The sequence below is a fragment of the Primulina eburnea genome, chromosome 9 (assembly GCF_022965805.1).
Source record: "Primulina eburnea isolate SZY01 chromosome 9, ASM2296580v1, whole genome shotgun sequence".
Taxonomy (NCBI): Eukaryota; Viridiplantae; Streptophyta; class Magnoliopsida; order Lamiales; family Gesneriaceae; genus Primulina; species Primulina eburnea.
Genome location: NC_133109.1, coordinates 27,038,597 through 27,059,054, shown reverse-complemented (window position 1 = coordinate 27,059,054; position 20,458 = coordinate 27,038,597). Strand labels below are relative to the sequence as shown.

At 32.6% G+C, this 20,458-nt stretch overlaps 1 long non-coding RNA gene across 1 annotated transcript; it reads left to right on the top strand.

Annotated features, from left to right (window-relative positions):
- The first annotated feature begins 18,513 nt into the window (after positions 1-18,513).
- LOC140840953 (uncharacterized) lies at positions 18,514-19,090 on the top strand. The gene is made up of 3 exons (XR_012120063.1): positions 18,514-18,696; positions 18,743-18,814; positions 18,877-19,090. It is a non-coding gene; the product is annotated as an uncharacterized lncRNA (long non-coding RNA).
- Positions 19,091-20,458: the final 1,368 nt, after the last annotated feature.

Here is a 20,458-nt window from a genome sequence, read left to right as displayed (position 1 = left end):
AATTAAATCTCATTTAAACGTGATAATTGCATATATATATATATATATATATATATATATATATATATATATATATATATATATATATATATATATATATATATATATATATATATATATATATATATTTATTTATTTATTTCGCTGCCGAGATCCATCGCATGAAATCTTGCTTAAGAGGATAATGCATCTGGTTGTAACAAGCACTCCTCATCGGCACATGAGGTCCCCTCTCTTTCTCCCTCTGCCTCTTTTTTTTTTTATTTTTTATTTTTATAAATACAACATGTGTATATATTCACATAATGAATATCATAAAATTTAAATCTAATTTAAACATGATACAAGATATAAAAAATAAAAAAAAATATATGGTTAAAATTCGTAATTTTCCTTATTATTATTAATTGAAAATAAATTAACAAATTAAATAAACCATTTATTTAATTTCAAATCAAATTTTAAAAAAAAACTGATGATATAAATGAATTTGTCCCATTACTCAATTATTGAAAACCTGCTGGACCCACTTATTAATATTAATTAATAACATACGTTGCATCAATATTTGTCAAAGAAGAACTATTCTTTCTTCTGTGCACAAAATAAGTCTTCCTCCAGCTCATGTAGGACACGATAGAATAAATTCATATTTTATCATCTTATTTAATTTATTCTCATAATTTAAGATAATCAAATATCCTCGGCAATCAAAATTTTAACAACTAAATTAAAAAGCTTTAACAATAACTAATTATCATAAATTTAAATTCTCGTGATTTATATTCATATGAAAACAATGGCTCTGATACCATTTGTTGGAAATTTATAGAGTCTTCGGAACTATTCCGGCTATAAAATTATTTTGATCAGATCAGAAGCACAGCGGAAGCGATTACATAATTTCATAAATTATAATCGAACATATGAATATAAATTAATAATGAATTTAAATAAAATTATTTTCTTAGAAAAACTAACCTTTTGTAGTTTTCTCTTTTTCACGAATCCGAGATGCGTAGAAACCACAGCCTTCCAGTACGATCTTTTCTATTGACGGTAGTGTGTGGGCACTCAAAATATACAAACTTAGAAATCAAATTACTCGAATATATATTTTTAAGATATTTTTTCTTAAAAAAATTTCTTCGTTCTCCTTTTCAAATGCCTGTAATGTTCTATATATATCAATAATTCAATCAATAGCAAATTGATAACGCAGATTGATTAATATAGAAAACAATTTTTCTACGTAAGTTTATAAGGCAAATTGATTGCCTAGATTTTGAAAACAATTTGCCACGTTTAAATTATTTTATTATTTTATTATTATATATATAATAATATACAAGTTGATCAACTTTGACTAAAAAAAAAATTGAGTTGATCAAATTTAAAAAACGTGTATGATATTATCACGATAATTAAATTTATAATTATCTCATAATTATAATTTAAATATAATTAATAACTCATATTAAATTATATTTATATCTAAGCCTTTGATGATATGGAAACAAATTTCCATTATCTCGAGTAATTTCTAAATTGCATTTCTTATCCGTCATTAATTTAAAAAGCGTACTGTGGACCATGGACTCATAATTAGAAGCTCCACTAAATTAGATAAATAATTAAACTCTTTAAATAATTTACCCAACTTATTAATTCCATAATTACTCCACTAAAAATATGAAATTGCACTCTTCTTCATTATGAAATATTTACTCTACAAAACGAGTAGTCCATTGATATAATCATTACATATGAATTAATCCTCCATAGACAATTCATAATTGAAGCTAGGAATTTTCCGTTTACCTTTTCAATTACTTCTTATCCTCATTTACCATTAATTCACTAGTGAGTGGTTCAATTTATAATTCAATTATAAATTAATTGGGCCCACACTCAGTTCTAGTGTGGGGACCCGGACGCTAATCATCTTCTTAATCATCACTGGGATGTAATTATCTATTCTGATAAACAGGGTCTAAAAATTCTTCTTTTTAAAATATAAACGCGGAAGGTAATGGCATCTAATAATATACATATCTGTATAAAATACATTTCAGTATTAACATACAATAATCTAATCTAAGGTTCAACTACTAAATTCAAGTAATAAAACCCAATCTACTGTAAGTCCGGAATCACCACGCTAACTCGTCTTCTCTCATCGTCATCTCGACCCTGATCCAGCCCCACCTGTTGTCATGCACACATACAAAACAAGACAACAGCCGGATAACTCCGGTGAGAATACATCCCAGTATAAAACATGGTAAACATGTATATACATAAAATAATTCATGAAACATGCTGTTACGAATAAAATCGAAACATTAGATTTCATAAGCTATGAAATCTAATCACACAACAAGCATGCACTTCAAATCAACCAACCATGCATATAACCAATCTAAATCATAAAAACATGCTAGCACAATTGGAAGCAATAATGATGGGTCCTATGATCTAGGAACCACATCCATATAAGCATGCAGTCCTAATCAAATCACGTCTAGACTTGACTCGACTAGAACTTTAGGGATCCCGGTGTGAATAAGACGTCACTACCTACCCTCCAATCGGGGTAATGAACGTCTCATTCCTAGACTTCGGTCTGAGCTGTATCAACGGCGGCAATAAGAGTAATACCTACTCCTATGCTGAGATACACCGAAACGTCTAGATATTTGACAATGCCTGTCAAAGACTTTCCTATCTTAACTGCAATGAATAACAATCTGTAAACAAAGCATAATCATAACTGAATATCACAATTATCTTCCTTGCTTGAATACAGATTCTATAATCAAAGCATAATCAGATAACAATATAAACAATAATCTAGTATGTGATTTTATTGGGAAACTCAAATTAATCTAATTTGAGTTATGCGTCCCGAATATCACATGCATTATACCTTTATCTTCCCCGTCTGAGGAAGACGTAGTCTCGAAGTCCAGTCTGTCCATCTTCAAACTGAAATGACAAGAATAAATACACTGTATCAATGTGTAGCTCAAAACACAATCTGTTCTGATCAATACCCAATTCAGTACAAAATCTGATCACATCAACAATATCACGAGATAACAGAAACCAATACTGAATCTGATCAATCTGTACCAACTGATGTTTAGACGGCATAACACTACAGTCTTGTAACCCCGTCAGTCTTAACATCACAATTACACTACCAGAATTCCTAATAAATCTCAGTACAATCTATAACTTCGGTATCTGTACACTTCAACATGAATAACAGCATAATTCTGATAGCAATCTCAAGCAAATCAATTCTAAAATTCATAACAATTCCATAACCAATCTGTTTCTAAATCTGACTTCGATTCTACAATATCTACGGTAGTAAAAACACCATATCTGAATCATATTCAATTATGACAATATCATAAATTCAAATCTTGTCTAAACGTAACAAAACTTACGTCCAATTGAAGCCTGCGTTGCTAGGAACACGGTACTGTAATCGGATTCAAAATCAAATAGACGGTTTGCTCACAAATCAATGTGAAAAATAAGAACAAAGCTTTTCCCTCAAAATCGATTTCTGAATCTTAAACTTTACATTGCATGTATATATATATATATATATATATATATATATATACGTCCGTGACATGCATAAAAGCAAGTGGCTTATTCTTCATTTTACACGTCGCTCGCTAGGGCGGTCAAAACCTACCGCTAGGGCGAAGCACTCTCGGCCCTCACAATTCTACATGAGCGCTCGGGCGGACAAAAAGTGCCGCCCGGGCGAAGGACTCTCGGCTTTCTACCATTAAACCCTCTCGCTCGGGCGGTCATAAACTCCCGCCCGGGCGAATGACATTCGGCCCAAATCTTGTGTCCCTCATAATTTTTTCCAATTTGATCTCGAACTGGCCCGGCTATAATTACATCAAGTCATAATCAACAAATCATCTCAGATTACGTTAATTAAATTCTCGGGCATTACATCTAGAATTAACAAATGAGAGAATTATCTTTCTGCTTCTCGCAAGAAGGAATGGATTCCATGTCTGTGAATTTATATTCTCAGCCATTAATTTCAAATGTAAATCTAAAATGCAAGTATTGAGAATGCATAATTGCAAACTTTAAACAAGCAAATCAAGAATCACATTGAAATGAACAGGAGTCTATAATCACTTCAGGATTCAGATTTATTCATATATGATCATCTTTGTGATTTAATTTAAATTTCATAGTAACGGAATTTATTATGAAATGTTTAATTAAACCGGTCCAAGTCCTACATAATCTCATTATATATAAATGTCCCCATCTAGATGTCTCTACATCGACAGTCCAGAAAAGACGGTCACATTCTTAATGTTCATGGGTCACATTAGTGATGCTTTAGTTAAAGATCCCATAATTTAATTAATTTCATCACAGACTTAATTTAAGTTTGTTATCCATAATTTTAATCCTCTTGTATATATAACTTTTATATATACTAAAACCATGGTTACATCCAATAAACTAGGGATTTTTCTATGATATTTAAGAGACAATAAATTTCATGTAAACATGTTCAATAATAAATGTCATTTTTAATAATATAAAAACATAGTATTATTACAATGCTTTTAGGGCACTATTCCCAACACCTCAATCACCTCTATTTATAGGCGTTTCTCATACCATCAACGAGAAAATTCGGGAGTATGAATGTCAAAAGAAGAGGCGCATGCCGTCTCAATTGTCAAAAAATTGATGCTGCATGTACTGTTGGTAAAAAATGCTAGGCTTCTTGGTCGTCGTCAATTCCTACACGATACTCCTTTTAATATGTGTCATATTTCTTACACACAAATCTAAATGGAAATGAGTTCTTAGAAAAATAAAACACAAGTGCCTGAAGCCAAGCTATTGACATGGTTCAAGTTCGTTCTTGAAATTCATCATTTACTTTTCTATACTTTTTCTCACTAAGGTATCCGAAAGATTCGATGGAAATTAGCCCATTGTCCTCTAACTTGGTTATTTCTTGTGTCTCCACCTATAATCAGCGGATAGTCAATAGAGAATACGCAACTTCAAATGGGAACATGTACATTTTTGTTAGGATCGATTGTGGGACATCGTTGAGCTACAATAGCTCGTTCTTTAAATATTGAGCACATAAAAATTGAATCCAGTTTGGTTTTCAAACCAACGGAAGATACTCAAAATAATCACTCGTAAAAACTGATTAAACATTTCGTAAATTATTTGAATGATATGAAAGTTGAACGAGTATAAACATTTTTGGTTGAAGCATTTTATCAATAATTTGAAATGCAATATTTTGGTATTTCAAAGACATATTAAATGCTTCAATAAAAAATGTTTATGCTCGTTCAACTTGCATATCATTCAAATCCTTTACTAAATGTTTAATCGGTTTTACTTCAACAACACATCTAAAAAACAATAGCAATAGTAAATAAATACAATAAATAAATATACATAAATTTGTTTATAGATATTCTGAGATTAACAACTCATATGTCACATCTTCTTCCACTTAGGAATGATTCGCTAGAAGACTTTGATTAATACTCTTTTGTATAATCCTATTTCAACTTAGTACTTATCTATTTCATAATTAAAACTCCTCACACTCGATTACAGTTTCCAAGAATGATATATATGTTAGTTACAATAATATGAATGTTTGGAAAAGTTTTGTATAGTGTCGGACATTAGAACAGTTAAATCCATCTTGTTGGCCACTAGTCCCTATCCTGTTGATTTTGAGCCTTGATGTCAGTTAGGCTCGTCACCTAGGCTGATTCTAGCTTCGTTTCAGTTAGGTTAGGCCTTGCTTATTTGAGGTTTGAGCCTTACTGATTTCATCATGTTCAAAACGAGCAACTTCATCGTGAATTTTCAACATCTTAAACTCCGATTCAAACATCTATTTGTCAAGATGCTTTATAGATCATCGTCTTAGATGCATACTGAATCATTTTACTCTGATAATCGAGCTGATCAATCTGACCAAAATATCGTAACTGCTCTTGTCCTACTGATCTTTGTTGATCAGCAAGAATGATGAGCTTTACTACGATCTGTTTGCCTAAATAATGTCCGATTTAGCCCAACTGACATGAAATACGACTTATCCAAATTGAGTTTTTCTAAGTCTTTTTAGCGGCTGGTCATTGCATTACCAATCTGTGAGATATTATTAAAACATTGCAACTCTCCGGATTTTCAGCTTGGCTAAATTCGAGTTTCAACTTCCAACTTGAGCTGACAACTTAGTTTGATATGTTATAAACATAATAACAAGTTTGTTATCATCAAAATCAAGATTGCTATTGTTTTTAAACCTAAAATTTTTAATAACAAAGTTTAGATGTTAAAATTGTAGATTTTTTTTAAACAGGTTATAATTGTAATTTGGGCGCATTTGGTTATGTTGTTTATGAAGCATTTTCTGTCGTATGACAATTTATTGGTATATCTAAAATTTCCTAATTAATAAATTGATAAAAAATTATTTCACACATATAAGAGAAAAAAAATGTTAAGAGTTGATTTGAGTTAACAAAAAAAACATGCTTTTACTGATTTGGATAAGAAACCAACTTGGCCTGTGTGTTTCACTGGCACTCTATCGCCATGTCTGTTGCACAACCATTCCCACCACCACCAAATTATCCTATGTTATAGTAGATGTCCAACGAATCAACTTGTGACGTGAACTTTATTGAATCTAATATAAAAATAATATTTATTTTAATAATATTTTAATGTTTTATTCAATTATGACATTTACTTCATCTGTATATTTTACGAAACTTTCCTAAAGTGGCAAAACACGATTTCAGAGGTCTAAATGAAGGAATTTCGAGTTTTTGAACTATACTCACAACATAGTTGTGAATATTACTCGTTGGGCCATTCCGGAAGGGACTGCATTGGCCCTTTGCCATTTATCTGACACTTTTTTTGGGTAAAATTTTTTCCAACTGGATTATGAACATAGCGACACTAATACCACTTAAATGTCACACATCGAGGCTGGTGTTAGTCGACAACATCGTTTTTTATAACCACGCAATTGAAAACAACAGACCTCGTAGTACAATGTAAAAAAAATCAGTTTATTACTTATAATCAATTATAAAATTCTCTTTCCAACGTAAATTTTTAAACGATAAAAATATGCGAAAACGTTTACAAACTGAGTTAAAAACTTAAACAAGAGAAACTAAAATAAAATTCTCGATCTCTCTTTTTATCAGCCCCAAAACTGTCTTGTTCTTGTCCTCGATTTCCTCTTCTGACTTATTTGGGTAGAGTAGAGTAAAAGATGATTGTATGGTCGTCACCCATTAATTGGAGGTCGTTCGAGCACATACATAACAAATACACATGAATTTTGGAAAAAAAAAAACAACATATCATTTATAACATAATTCAAATCACTAGCATAAACATAAGCATATCTTGGCTTAGGCACTGAGATTCATCTACTTTCCGTAGTTTACTGATATCATTATCTAATTTTTACTCCTCTAAAAGGGCGAAGCCATATAACGGTTAATAATCCCACCGTATAGAGGTCATAAACTTATCATATGCTAGGATTCACACATATACCAAGTTGAATCCTCACAATACCAAAACATAAGGTATCATATCACAAAAAAAGGAAGAAGAAGAAGAATAATAATGCTAGATCAAAATTTTCAAAAACAAACGAAGTCATAAGCAAAATTAGTAGTTTTAAAAAAAGCTCACTTACCTTATTATTGCTTGAATAATCCGAAACCACAGAATAATCATGCAAACGGTACTTCAAAAATGCAGTCGCACATCTGCCAAAAAATCAGTCATCTTGCATAATTCGTTGCAACTTTTTGCACTCTTGGATCGGGTTTAAACTTGGATTCTATGTTCCCTAGTGAGTCAAATAAATCGTGAATAGTGAAGATCGGGTATGGAAGTCATTTTAACCTGATTATGGACGAAAAACCATGTGTATTTTTTTTCTAGAATCTGAACAGTTTTCTAGCGAAAACTATATACAAAAAACTATCTGTTGGATTTGGTCAAATTTTGGATATGATGTTCATAACATATGGTAGTATATTATGAACGGTGAATATCGGATTTGGACAGAATCTTGGCCTCAATGTAACACTCAAAAAATAGATTGAACTTCACCTTGCAAAATCTTTGAAAAATATTGTAGAACTTGGGAAAAGATTTTTGAAATATAGAGTGAATTTGATGGTGTAATTTTCGAAAATGAAATGGGATATTTATAGGTGACGAGGTAAGCATTTACCATAATTCAGTTGATATTTTTTCCATACATATTACCTTACTAAAATTTGAAAACTTTGTCCCCAAGTATATCTAATTTTCAAAATTTCTATTGGATTGAGTGATTGAATATACACTATTTTCTTGTACATGTTCATTACGTACCTAGACAACATTGAATTTATTAGCTTCCTTGTTGAGCAAATGTTGTCTTGCATATAATATTTTATTTCAAATTTGATTGATATTGTTGGATCGGGAAAATCCTCTAAAAACGTGATGATCTGCAATAGCTCGTGTTCTAAGTATGTTTACACCGATGAATTAGATCGCTTTTGAAATTAAATCAACGGAAAATATTCGAAGTAATTCTTTGTTAAGAAAACTAATCGGTTAAAGCTTTTAATCTTGTGCAACTAATTAACTGAAGATAAGGGGTAATCAATTCTCGCATGTATCAGTTCAGTTATGGTGAGAACTGAACTGATAGATACTCAAACTGATCAAGTCAGTTTAAAGCTAGGGGTTAACTGTTAGAGTACACAAGATATGTTTATGGATATTCGGAGACTTCAACTGTCTCTACGTCACCCCTTCTACCACCTCAGGTAGGATCCACTAGAAGACTTTGATTATTAGAAAAAGTGTAATAACCCACCCAGCTTAGGACTTACCCACTGTCTAACTGAACTCCTAGTCTAGACTGAAGGCATTACTTTCTAGCCAACACTTCTTTAACATCTATGTGAGAAAGACTACATATACAAGTTTATTGTCTTTTTCCAAAACTGTATTTGAGTGGTGGTGAGTGTGTGTGTGTGTGTGTGTGTGTGTGATAACTGATCTCTGAAAACTACCCGAAAGGTGTTCTCACACACTGAGGGAAATAGGCTTCTAATCTAAACTAGTAACACATTGAAGTGTTCCCTTTGGGCTGATTGCTTCTCTCTTGTAAGCTGATATGCAATATGCGTGCCCTTCGTCTTTTCACTTGTTGACTCTCATCTTCTGTCTTCACTGAGCTTCGGCTTCTATTTATAGGCGTTTGGACCGAACGTACAGTGAGACTCAGTGAAAGAATCCGTTGCAATTTGAATTTGTTCCCCCAAATAGATATCTGGAACAATTGGCTTTAAGCGCTGCTACAACGTCTCTTATTGTATCTTGATCAGTACAATAGCTTTTGTACCTTTGTGCGTAGCTGGAATCCACTAGAATACGAAGCTTGTCTTGATCTGCAACTGATTGGTTCTGACTGATGCTCTGAACTGATCTCCAGTTGGGCTGGTGAAATCAGTTGACTCGTCAGTTGAACTGATTTCACTCTTTCAGTTGAACTGGTCATCTGAGCTCTTCATCAATTGAACACTTCATCAGCTGGTCGGGCTTATGAAGATATGCTGCTGAACCACCATTAGCTGGACAATCAGTGGAACTGTTCGTTTACATTTCAGTTCGACTGGTTCAGTTTGTGCGATCAGTTGGACGTCTTCAGTTTGTGATTTTGACAGCTCGTCACTGATCTCGGCTCCAATTTTGGCTCAATAACTGATCAGTTCGAAGCCCGATCAGTTTCAGCTACCTGCGCACTTAGTTGGATATATTAGAAACAAAAAAAAAATATTTTGTTAACATCAAAATCAAGATTGCGAACATGAAATGTTCCAACAGATATCACATACTTATATTTCAAAATTCTTGAATATATTGTACTGGATTTCTGAATTTCATTTATTCACTGAAAAACCGAATATCATGTATTATTTGATATTTTATAATTATCATTTTTAAAATAATACCATAATTTGGAAATACACTCTTATATATGTTTATATTTAAATAAATACTTACATACTCAAAAATAGTGGCTATCACAGACGTCACAAGGAATGAGGCACAATCCTAAAGACCATATCGGATTCACGAGCCTAACAGCCCAGCCCATTGGCTCCCACATTGTTACAGCCTCTCATGTTCACATGTCGCTTAGTATGAGGCTCTGCGCTGCTGCGAGTATTAATAAATAAAGTTGTGTATTGATTAACAACTATAAGTTTTTGCCTAATGATGGGCGCTCGATCCTAGCATATTCGTAATGAAAAATTTTAAAAACATAGATTTATTTTTTTGTTGCAACTGAAACAAAAAATGAAGAAGATAATCTAGACAAAGAGATTTTTAAGGCGGTTAGACAATCATCATAGACCATGAAGCCACACTCAGCTATCCAACAATCTATTAAGAAAAATATTTTTACAAACATTAATTGTATTTGTACAATTAGAGATTATCTCTCGAACAACATGAACATTTTTCCATTACCGATGGTTCTAGTTTTAATTAAAGATGAATTCAAAACCAAAATCGCTTGATCATGATTCTTATTATAATTTCTACTAATTTCGGTTACGGTTTGAACTAAAATTATTCGTTAAATTTAAAGAAAAAAGTAATACAATAAGAAAATGAAACTACTTGTTAAAAATTATGAATTAAATTTATATATATGAGATCTTAAAATTTTAAATTAATTTACAATTTTGGTTTCAGTTTCATATGATTCAGTTTCTATAATTTTTTTTTGGGACTAGAACTGAAACCAAACCATATTTCCACAGTTCTGGTTCCAATTTTGGAACTAAAAACAAGAAAATATTTTAGTTCTTACATTAGCTCCACTGTTCTGGACAACCGTGGTTGGGTTCACCTATAGACTTTGATGTCTAAATCTTAAATAAACATTAGTAGAATTTTGCGTAGTGCGTACGGCGTACCACTTGTTTTCAAATTTGCTTCACTTAAAATTATTTAAACAACGTGGATCGCTCTCTCCCAGTAATTTACCTTATTTCTCGAAAAATGAATAAAAACTAAATATTCTCACAATATATATTTTGGTCGTCTCCATCATAATAATCATGTCCAATATCATTGTTATATATTATAACATAATATTTTCCATATTGAAAATTCGGCTCTCCAAGTTATCAAAGATCTTTTGTTCTATAATCAAGATCTTAATATTTGTATGTCATTTTCAGATAACAAATAATTGAGATAATTATTTCAAACATTACTATTATGACGAAGCGTGTCTTAAAATACTACTACTTTAATATTTGCGAAAGAATTAAAAAATTTATTAAATAATTTATTATAAATATAACTCGTAAAATAAATTAACGATCACCACTCATACCAAAAATAAAGTTAATATTAAAACTCCGCCATTTTAAATACCACAACCATAAAATCCAAGTTAAAACATCCACCATAATTTGAAAATTCCAGCATAATATAAAAAGTCTGAACTTACTAGTCACCAATACTAAAGCATAAAATTAGAGAAAATAGTTTAAACGTGCATAATTAAAATTCTCGTGAACTACCAGGTCCTCGGGTTTGCACTGTCACTGGCCCGAGCCTGCTCGCTGGTCACCGTCTCCCGTCTCGTCAACTACATTATCTGCATCGATCAAGTCTAGTGAGCCTAATGACTCACTATGAATAAACCGTAGATAACAAGTAATACATAACAAAATCCATGCAATTTAAATATAGCTCGTACATAGCATAATATAAGCATAAATATGTATAACGCGACTTTTCTGCATAAACATATTCATAAAACCATATTTTCAAACTTGTCATAGTAATCGTAAATCATTTTACGTAGAGTTCTGTTCAATATAAGTGGCCCATAACATAAATATTTTGATCAAACTAAACCACAGTACTTGGCCGGCATCGATCATTATAGCCCTCGGAGTCGATGTCTACTCCCTAACATAACATAATTCCTCCGAAGAGGTTGGAGAGGTCCCCAGACACGTTCTCCGGCTTCCAAACCCGTAACATAATTTGGTCACAAGAAAAATCGCATACCTAAAAATTAATTATTTTTCATGTCACACATACATACAAACATCATGAACCTCGTTCGACCGTCCTTGGACATGCTGCCCTAACATACTAAAATTTATACCCAAAACAGCCCCAAGACGCAACCGGACACATACGACTCTTGAATTAAATAGAACAATTTAGGATGTACCAATCGACGCGGGACTTGACCCACACATAAAATACATCCCAACCTACTGCCCAAGGCCTTAAACCATCCCCGAACCATAACCAAACTCCGTACCATGCTTAACGAACAATATAAACACAAGCTGCCTAATGAGTGACACTATGACACTTACGTGTTCCATACAACTTCCTATCGATTGTAACTCGAACCGAGCCCAAACCAAAACCTAGACTTGATCCTTAGACACCACTTAAGACTCTGGTACAGCCCGCTCCAGCCCCTAACACACCACTGCCCCTTAAACAACTTAAAAACCGTGAGCCCTCAAACCACGACCCTCATGCGCACACGGTGCAACCCATGGCTCCAACCCTTATGCTAGCCAACCAGCCCCTGAACAACCCCTACTAGGCCTATCCCGGACCCTAAGACCCTGCCTAGACCCTAGCCATGAGCCCTACTCCGGCCAAGACCACCAACCCTCAGTGAACCCGTGGCTAACACCTTATGCGCACGGCTGTGCTTGTCTAGTTTTCGTCACACCAACGGCCTATCGGCCTATCCCGGACCACTTAACGTCATCTAAACACATCCATAACATGACCATATGTATCAGCAGGGCCTAGGTACTGCCCAACGAAGACGACGATCAAAACTCAAAGAGAACGTAGAAGTTCATGCATATTACGTATTGAAATGATATCTAATAACGTTCTACCATACATAAAATCAAACCAACAAGTTTTCATCCATATTTTATATCAAAATATAGTATATAACATGATCAATGCGTAAAAGAGAAAGGTTTAGACACGTCTTTTCGTTAAAACACACGATATATCAAAAAACAAACGTAGGGAAGAACGAAGGCTGAACAGCGACGGATTGCTGCATTTAATGGCTTGAAAAGTGGCTAAATTTACCAAGGAATGTTGTGTGATAATCACCCTAAGCTTGCTGATGGAAGAAAATGGAAAAAATCCCAAGTCCTAAGCCTTGAAACTTTCGGCCAATGTGTATGTAGTGTGTGTTCTTGGTGTTTGTATGTGTTGCGTGTGTGCGTGAGTTTTCTTATGAGTTAGGGTAGGATTCTTACTCTTGTATTTAAATAAATAATGGCTGGGTGTTTAGATTAATTAATCAAACTTTTAATTACTGATTTAGCCTTCCAACTTTTAAAATTAAGAGTCCTGCATTTTTAAAAATTCTACCCTTAATTAAATAATGCTTAATTTAATTAATTAAGTTATAAAAATTATTAAAATATTTTATTTCGTCTTAATTTACTTTTGAATTTTGCTAATTTCTTTTTCCGATTCGACATCGAATATTCGTCAGAAAACTACAACTCATGAAAACATTTTAAATTTGCATAATAAAATATATATGTATACATTTAAAAATAATTTAGTACATAGCATGCATCACTCAAATTTTTAATTAAATTATTTTAGTCATGTATGAGGTTTACGTGTACTCATTTTTGGACACTACAACTATAAAATTATAATGTAAATCTTATGGAACATTGCGATTTAGTCATGTAGGTTGACATGTTTTGAGTTTTAGTTATATAACTTGTTAAATTTTGATTTTCATACAGTAACTTGGATTTATTTTTTATTTTGATCTTTTTTTTTACCCGAAACCACTAAATTCATCTAATATGATTTATTTGGCATTGATTATCTTCTACGTAGCACATGTGGCTAGAATAAAGTTCATATCACTCAAATTAAAATAATCTGATTAAAAAGATGATAATAAAGTAAAACGACCCCCGATACTTCAAAATAAGAGGAAAAAAGTTTGTCGTTTCTTTTTATTTTTGTTTATGTATATTTTAATGTTTGTAGTATAAGATTTATTGTTATCACATAAGTCCCGTTGGAGAGCATCAATGTCAAATAATCCGGTGGATTTAGTGGTTCCAAGCAAAAAAAGACAAACCACATTTTATCAAGTTACAAGACTAAAACTCAAAACAAACCAACTTATATAACTAAAATTGCAATTTTTCCTTATACCTTAACAAATATGATTTTTTATTTTTGATAAACTTCTTGCATAATAGACTCATTCAAAATATCTATCCTATCTCTAATTAAAATTTTGTAAAATGAAAAACTAAAATATCTGTACAACTATTCAAATATATCCCATTATTTTAACAAATATTTTCATATATATCTCATTATTTCCAATAAAACATATGACATATCGTTTTATAATAATAATATGTTTTTAAGAAACATCGAGGCCAATTTTTTAGTGTTTTTTTGTGAAATATATACAATGAAAAACAAAGTTGACGATTTATAATGAAAATTGTACTCATCTCAAATACTTTTATATTTTATAACATGAGTAGGTCTCTTGTGAAACGGTTTCACGAATCTTTATCTGTAAGACGAGTCAACTCTACCGATATTCACAATAAAAAGTAATATTTTTTCATGGATGACCCAAATAAGAGATCCGTCTCACAAAATACGACCCGTGAGACCGTCTCACACAAATTTTTGTCTTATAAAATATAATTATAATAAATAAAAATTAATTTTGATTAATACATAAACTCTATCTAATACATGACTTGACATGAAATATATTTAGTGATGTATTATTTTATTTTAAATAATATTAATAATTTTTTATTTTTTATTCCAATACACTTAATTTTTAAATTTCTAAATTTAATTTGACTCACAATATAATTTCAAATTTTAATATGCTTTTGAATTTAAAAATATATTATTTTTAATTTTAATTATAGCATAAATCTATGAGTAAGTCTTCTACGAGATGACCTCATGGTCTATACCAGTGAAAATCCATATTATATAGTGAAAAATAATTACATAAAAAGTAATAATTGTAATATATGCTAATTTCAAATTCGGTGTATTATTTTTGTACTCTAAATTCTTATAAAATTATCAAAGATTTTTTTAGGATTATCAAGATTATAGAATGTAGTGTGGGATAAATAAATCTTTACGTACAATTATCCAATTCGTTTAAAATTTAAGAAGATAATATGCCTATATTTCGATTTTTGCAATATATAAATACAAGATAAACATATAAGATAAGAGATAATGTGTATATATATAAGGATAAGGATATAGATAAGAGATGATAATATATCCTAAATTCAAGATTTAATTCAAAAGTTTAAACGATCAGATAATACACGATCTGGATAGCTGTCATCCCTCTATAAATAGGAGAAACGATTCAAAGTTTACACCTCATATTACCCTCAAATTTTCGAAATTTCTCTCCATATTTTCAAAATTTCCTCTCCAAAATTATATTGCAGTCATCAAATTTTTGTCTAAGTTCGGAAATTCGTTTCTCTCCCTTGTTAATTTTTAATCCGATCTCCACTGTTCAAACTATGCTTCCATATGTTTCTAATAACATATCCAAATTTCGGTCAAATCCAACGGTTAGTTATTTGTTTATTTCCTTCGCAAAAAAACTGCTCAAATTTTAGATTAGAACAATATATCTACGACTTTTCATCCATAAACATGTTAAAACGATTTTCAAACTCAATCTCTACCGTTCATAGTTTATTTGACGTACTTTTGAACTTAATGTAAAATTTTAAGCCCGATCCAACGGTTTAATAAGGCGCAAAGAATTTTAAAAAGCGACTGATTTTTTTATAGATTTGCTGCTGTGTTTTCGAAGTTTCGGTTGCATGATTCTTCTATGGTTTCCGAATTATTCATGTTTTCTTCCAGGTCTAAGGTAAGGGGTTTTTGTGATACTGTAATTTGTACACTTGTCCTTCGTAAGTGTATTTTGCTGTGCATATATTTTTTCGCAAGAGGGTTTTTGCGATACTATATTTGCACACTTGTCCTTCGTAAGTGTGCTTTTGTTTCGCATATATTCTTTCATAAGGGGGTTTTTATTATAATATATTTTGCACACTTGTCCTTCGTAAGTGTACTTTTGTTATGTATACATTCTTTCGTAATTGGATTTTCGCTATATTATAATATGTGTACGAATCTCCCTTCACTTTTTTTTTAAAGTTCGTTCGAGCATAATTCCTTGTTCACGATATATTTTCTTCAAGATTTGTCAAATTATATGTTCAAAGCACTGTTAGTATTCGATTGGATATGAGAAATGATTTCCGAACTATGACCCTTATACTGTGAGATGGTAACCATTGTACAGCCTCACTCCATAGATGATTAACATATTGGAAATAACATCACTCCTTAGATGATTAACATATAGGAGACTGGTATTAAGAATCCATAGAAATAAGATGACTTTCAGTGCTAAACAAATATGCTATACGAGTATGATATGTGATGATATGTTATGATTATGAAGTATAAATTCATTATTATTCAAGTTATGATATCCTATGTAAAATTTGAATTCAAGTATATGTATATATTGCTTCATGTATCGAACGGCCTCACTTGCTGAGTATTTCTCAAAATACTCACCCTTTACTTCTTCCCCCAGATAAAAACGAAGAACAAATGGAAGAAGCTGAGCAAGAGCAATTTTGAGGATGGTAGAAGACTCGAGTAATCCCAGAAGTTTTAAAGCTTAGTTTATGTTTATCGCTTCCTGCACTATTAAAACATATTTAATCAGTTTATTTTGACATTTAAGTTGTAAAGACGATTCTTTTGTTAATCATGAGACATAAACTGGTTTTGATACATACTGTATTACGAGGCTTGTTGTTTGACGATTATGTGATTGTTGAGCAATGTCGCTGTCGACTAACCTCCGTCTTAGGGCGTGACAATAATTTTTCATATGACGAGTCGAGTCAAGTCGGAGATCCGTCTCACAAAATTAACATATGTGACATTCTTATATGAGTTTTTATGTAAATATATCTACAAGATGTTCATTAGAGTTGTAATTTTTTTAGGGGAAATTGCATATACTACCCCCGTGATATCCCGAGTTGGCGTAAATCCCCTCGTGAAAAATTTATCATCTTAAAACTCCCTGTGTTTTTAAATGGCTAGCTCACGCATGCTTACCATGCTTTTAGTCAAACAAAATTTTTTATTGTCCAAAATGTCCTTGCTTAAATAATAAGCTAAATTATTTCATTTTCATTCTTGCTGGGTTGGAATCCGATGAAGCTTTTGCCCTAACCTTCTCGAAACCAAGCGTTGGAGCTGGGCGATGATATTGTCAACGAAGTGCTCTTTATGACCTGTGCTGGGTGGTTTTTCATCGATTATCTCAGTAAGTTATTGTTTTTCTGATAAAATGTGTGCTTAAATTTAACTTTTTTTCCCTCGGATGAAATGGGAATTCTCTTTGCGACTTGTGTATGGTAGATCTCCTTTGTAAGTTAATGTTTTATCTTTACAGTATATAGACATCATGGAATCGACAGTTAGGATTGAGTTGTGGCATGGTGGGAAATTTGATGAGCAGCACAAAAACTTCTACAGAGGTGGTAAGAAATTTGTGACTCCAGATGTTGATCTTGATAGGTTTTGCCTCGATGACTTGTTTGATATGTTAAAAGCGGCTGGAGGACAACAAATGAATGTGCATTTTTTCTTTCAATTGCCGAAAAATGCATTACCACTGAAATGGTGAAGGTTGTTGGTGATGCAGAGATCCGTACGATGTGTAATTGCTTTAGGAATCTTAGTGTTATAACATTGTGGTCAGTTGAGAATAATTTCACCCCACTGAAAGATGCAATTATTGGTGTTGGATGTAATCCTAGTGATGATACAAAGGCTGGACCACAAGTAATGAATGCAACTGATGATAATCAAGGGGGGACAAGTGAGTCATTTGGGAGTGACCCGATAGATGATAATGATATTGGACTTGATGATGTTTCAATTGGAGATGATGAAGACTCATTAGATGGTAGCTTTCATGAATTTGATGAGGATGTTGATTCAGACTCTTTTACAGAGAATGATGCAGGAGATGATACAAGAAGAAGCCAACCGAAGCCACATAATGAAAAGGCCACAGAGTGTTGGTATAACGACATTGAGTTAGAGGATGTACTTATTAGTTTGACAAGTTCTGATGATGATGATTCTTGTCCAAAACATCATGTATTCTCTGAGAGAATGAACATGAAAACGTTTGAACTGGTAGTATGCCAGGTGAAGATGATTATTGTAAGACAGAGTACGAGCCTCTAGGGGCCACCCGTGGTGAAGAAAAGAGCTGGAAGACCTAAGAAGAAAAGGTAGAAGGGAGTAGATGAGGTACAAAAGACTTCTACAAGACAAGGTTTGACCCACACATGCTCTAATTGCTTGGAAACAGGCCATAATAAATCTAGTTGCACAAATCCTACCCATGATAGGTCTAGGTGTTATCAGGTATGCGATTGAGATTGTGTTTGCTGATCAAGAATTCATTTTTCAGGGCTCATCAAGAATTCAAAGCAGAGGAAGAAATACAAATGCATCCAACAGTCTCAGAACAATTTCTAATCAGGTATTAATATTGTGCATTATTTACAAAACTCATAGAACTTTCATTTTGCAAAATATTTTGAGGGCACAACTCCTAGCGAGAGTCAAAGAGCAGCAACTTCACCTCCAGTATCACAACATCAATCACTGTCTTCAAGCCCATTTCATTCACGGTATACTTTAGTCTCACAACGACATCCATCATCCTCACAGCAAGAACAATCCTCTAGTGCAACAAAACCACCGAAGGCAAGGTCTTGTAGTGGAATTCTATCACTGCTCGTGCTCGTGCTAGTGCAAAGGCACGTGAAACTTTAAGTGCAACCGCAAGTGCAAGAACAATTGAAAATGCAACAGCAGGTGCAATGGGAAGTGAAAATGTGAGTGCAGTGGCAAATGCATCATGTGGAGGGAAAACTTTGATGTAAAAGATTGATATGCTAACAAAGTTCATTGTGTCGTTTTGTTACTTTTGGAACCAGTGTACCTTTGATTGTAAGGCAAACTTTGATGTCAAAACTTGAAAAGTTGACATTTGCAACCTATTTATGTCAATGGTATTTATTTGCATTTCATGTTGCATTCATGCTTTAAAATACTAAAAAAAGATGCAAAATACTAAAATAACAAAGATATAAATAGAAAGACTTAATATTATATTTCAGACTACATTAGAGTTGATTGAACAAAGTTTTCATAATCAACAATACATAGTTACTGCAGATTGCATTTACCCCAAATTACAAGCAAAACACAATAACCCCAAATTACAGCAACCTAACACAAGGAACCTTACTACTAAATAATTAGCATCCATTACACAAACTCATCAAAACTTGCATCTGCATTAAGTGTTGGATCGGACTTTAAAAATCTTAAATTGTAGTATCACTTCTTCATTGCCGTTGTCGGGTGAGCTCTCGGTTGATGGCCTTGGCGTTGAGGTCGATGCATTCCCAGCGTCCATCTCAGACTTCACTTCGGAGGAACCTCCAACATCAACGCCTCCTAAAATTTCAGGCAAACACCAGCGGAAATAGCCACATTTTTTAAAATAACAACAATAATACAGACGTCCCTTCGATGGTTTGGCTTCGGTTTGAACAACTCTAATCTCTGCCCTAACATTGCACTTGCACAGTGGAGTTTGGGGATACCTTACATCAACATTTGGATTCATAATTTTGGATGAATCTAGGGTTTTTAAAAGGGGAATATGCAGAAGTCGCGAAATGAAGAAGAAGAAGAGGTCTTCTATTTCTATACCGAACGAGGGCATTTTAGACAAAAAAACTCATAAAACAATGACAATTCGCAGCTTTATGCGCGTGTTGTATAAACCATACTGGCGAGGGGGCGTGAGCTGGCCATTTAAAAACACATGGAGTTTTAAGATGATAAATTTTTCACGAGGGATTTACGCCAACTCGGGATATCACGGGGGTAGTATATGCAATTTCCCCTTTTTTTTATATATAAACATAAATGTTTGCCTATTTTCTCCTTTTCATAGTAATTTATTTTACAAAAACATCTCCACCAATTTTTTATATAAAGTTTGTAGGGATTATTTTGTCCGACAGATATCGAAAATAATTAAAATATCAGAATAGGATGTAAAACAGTAAATTTATGTTTTATCAGAATTAGGTGTTGTGCCAGATGT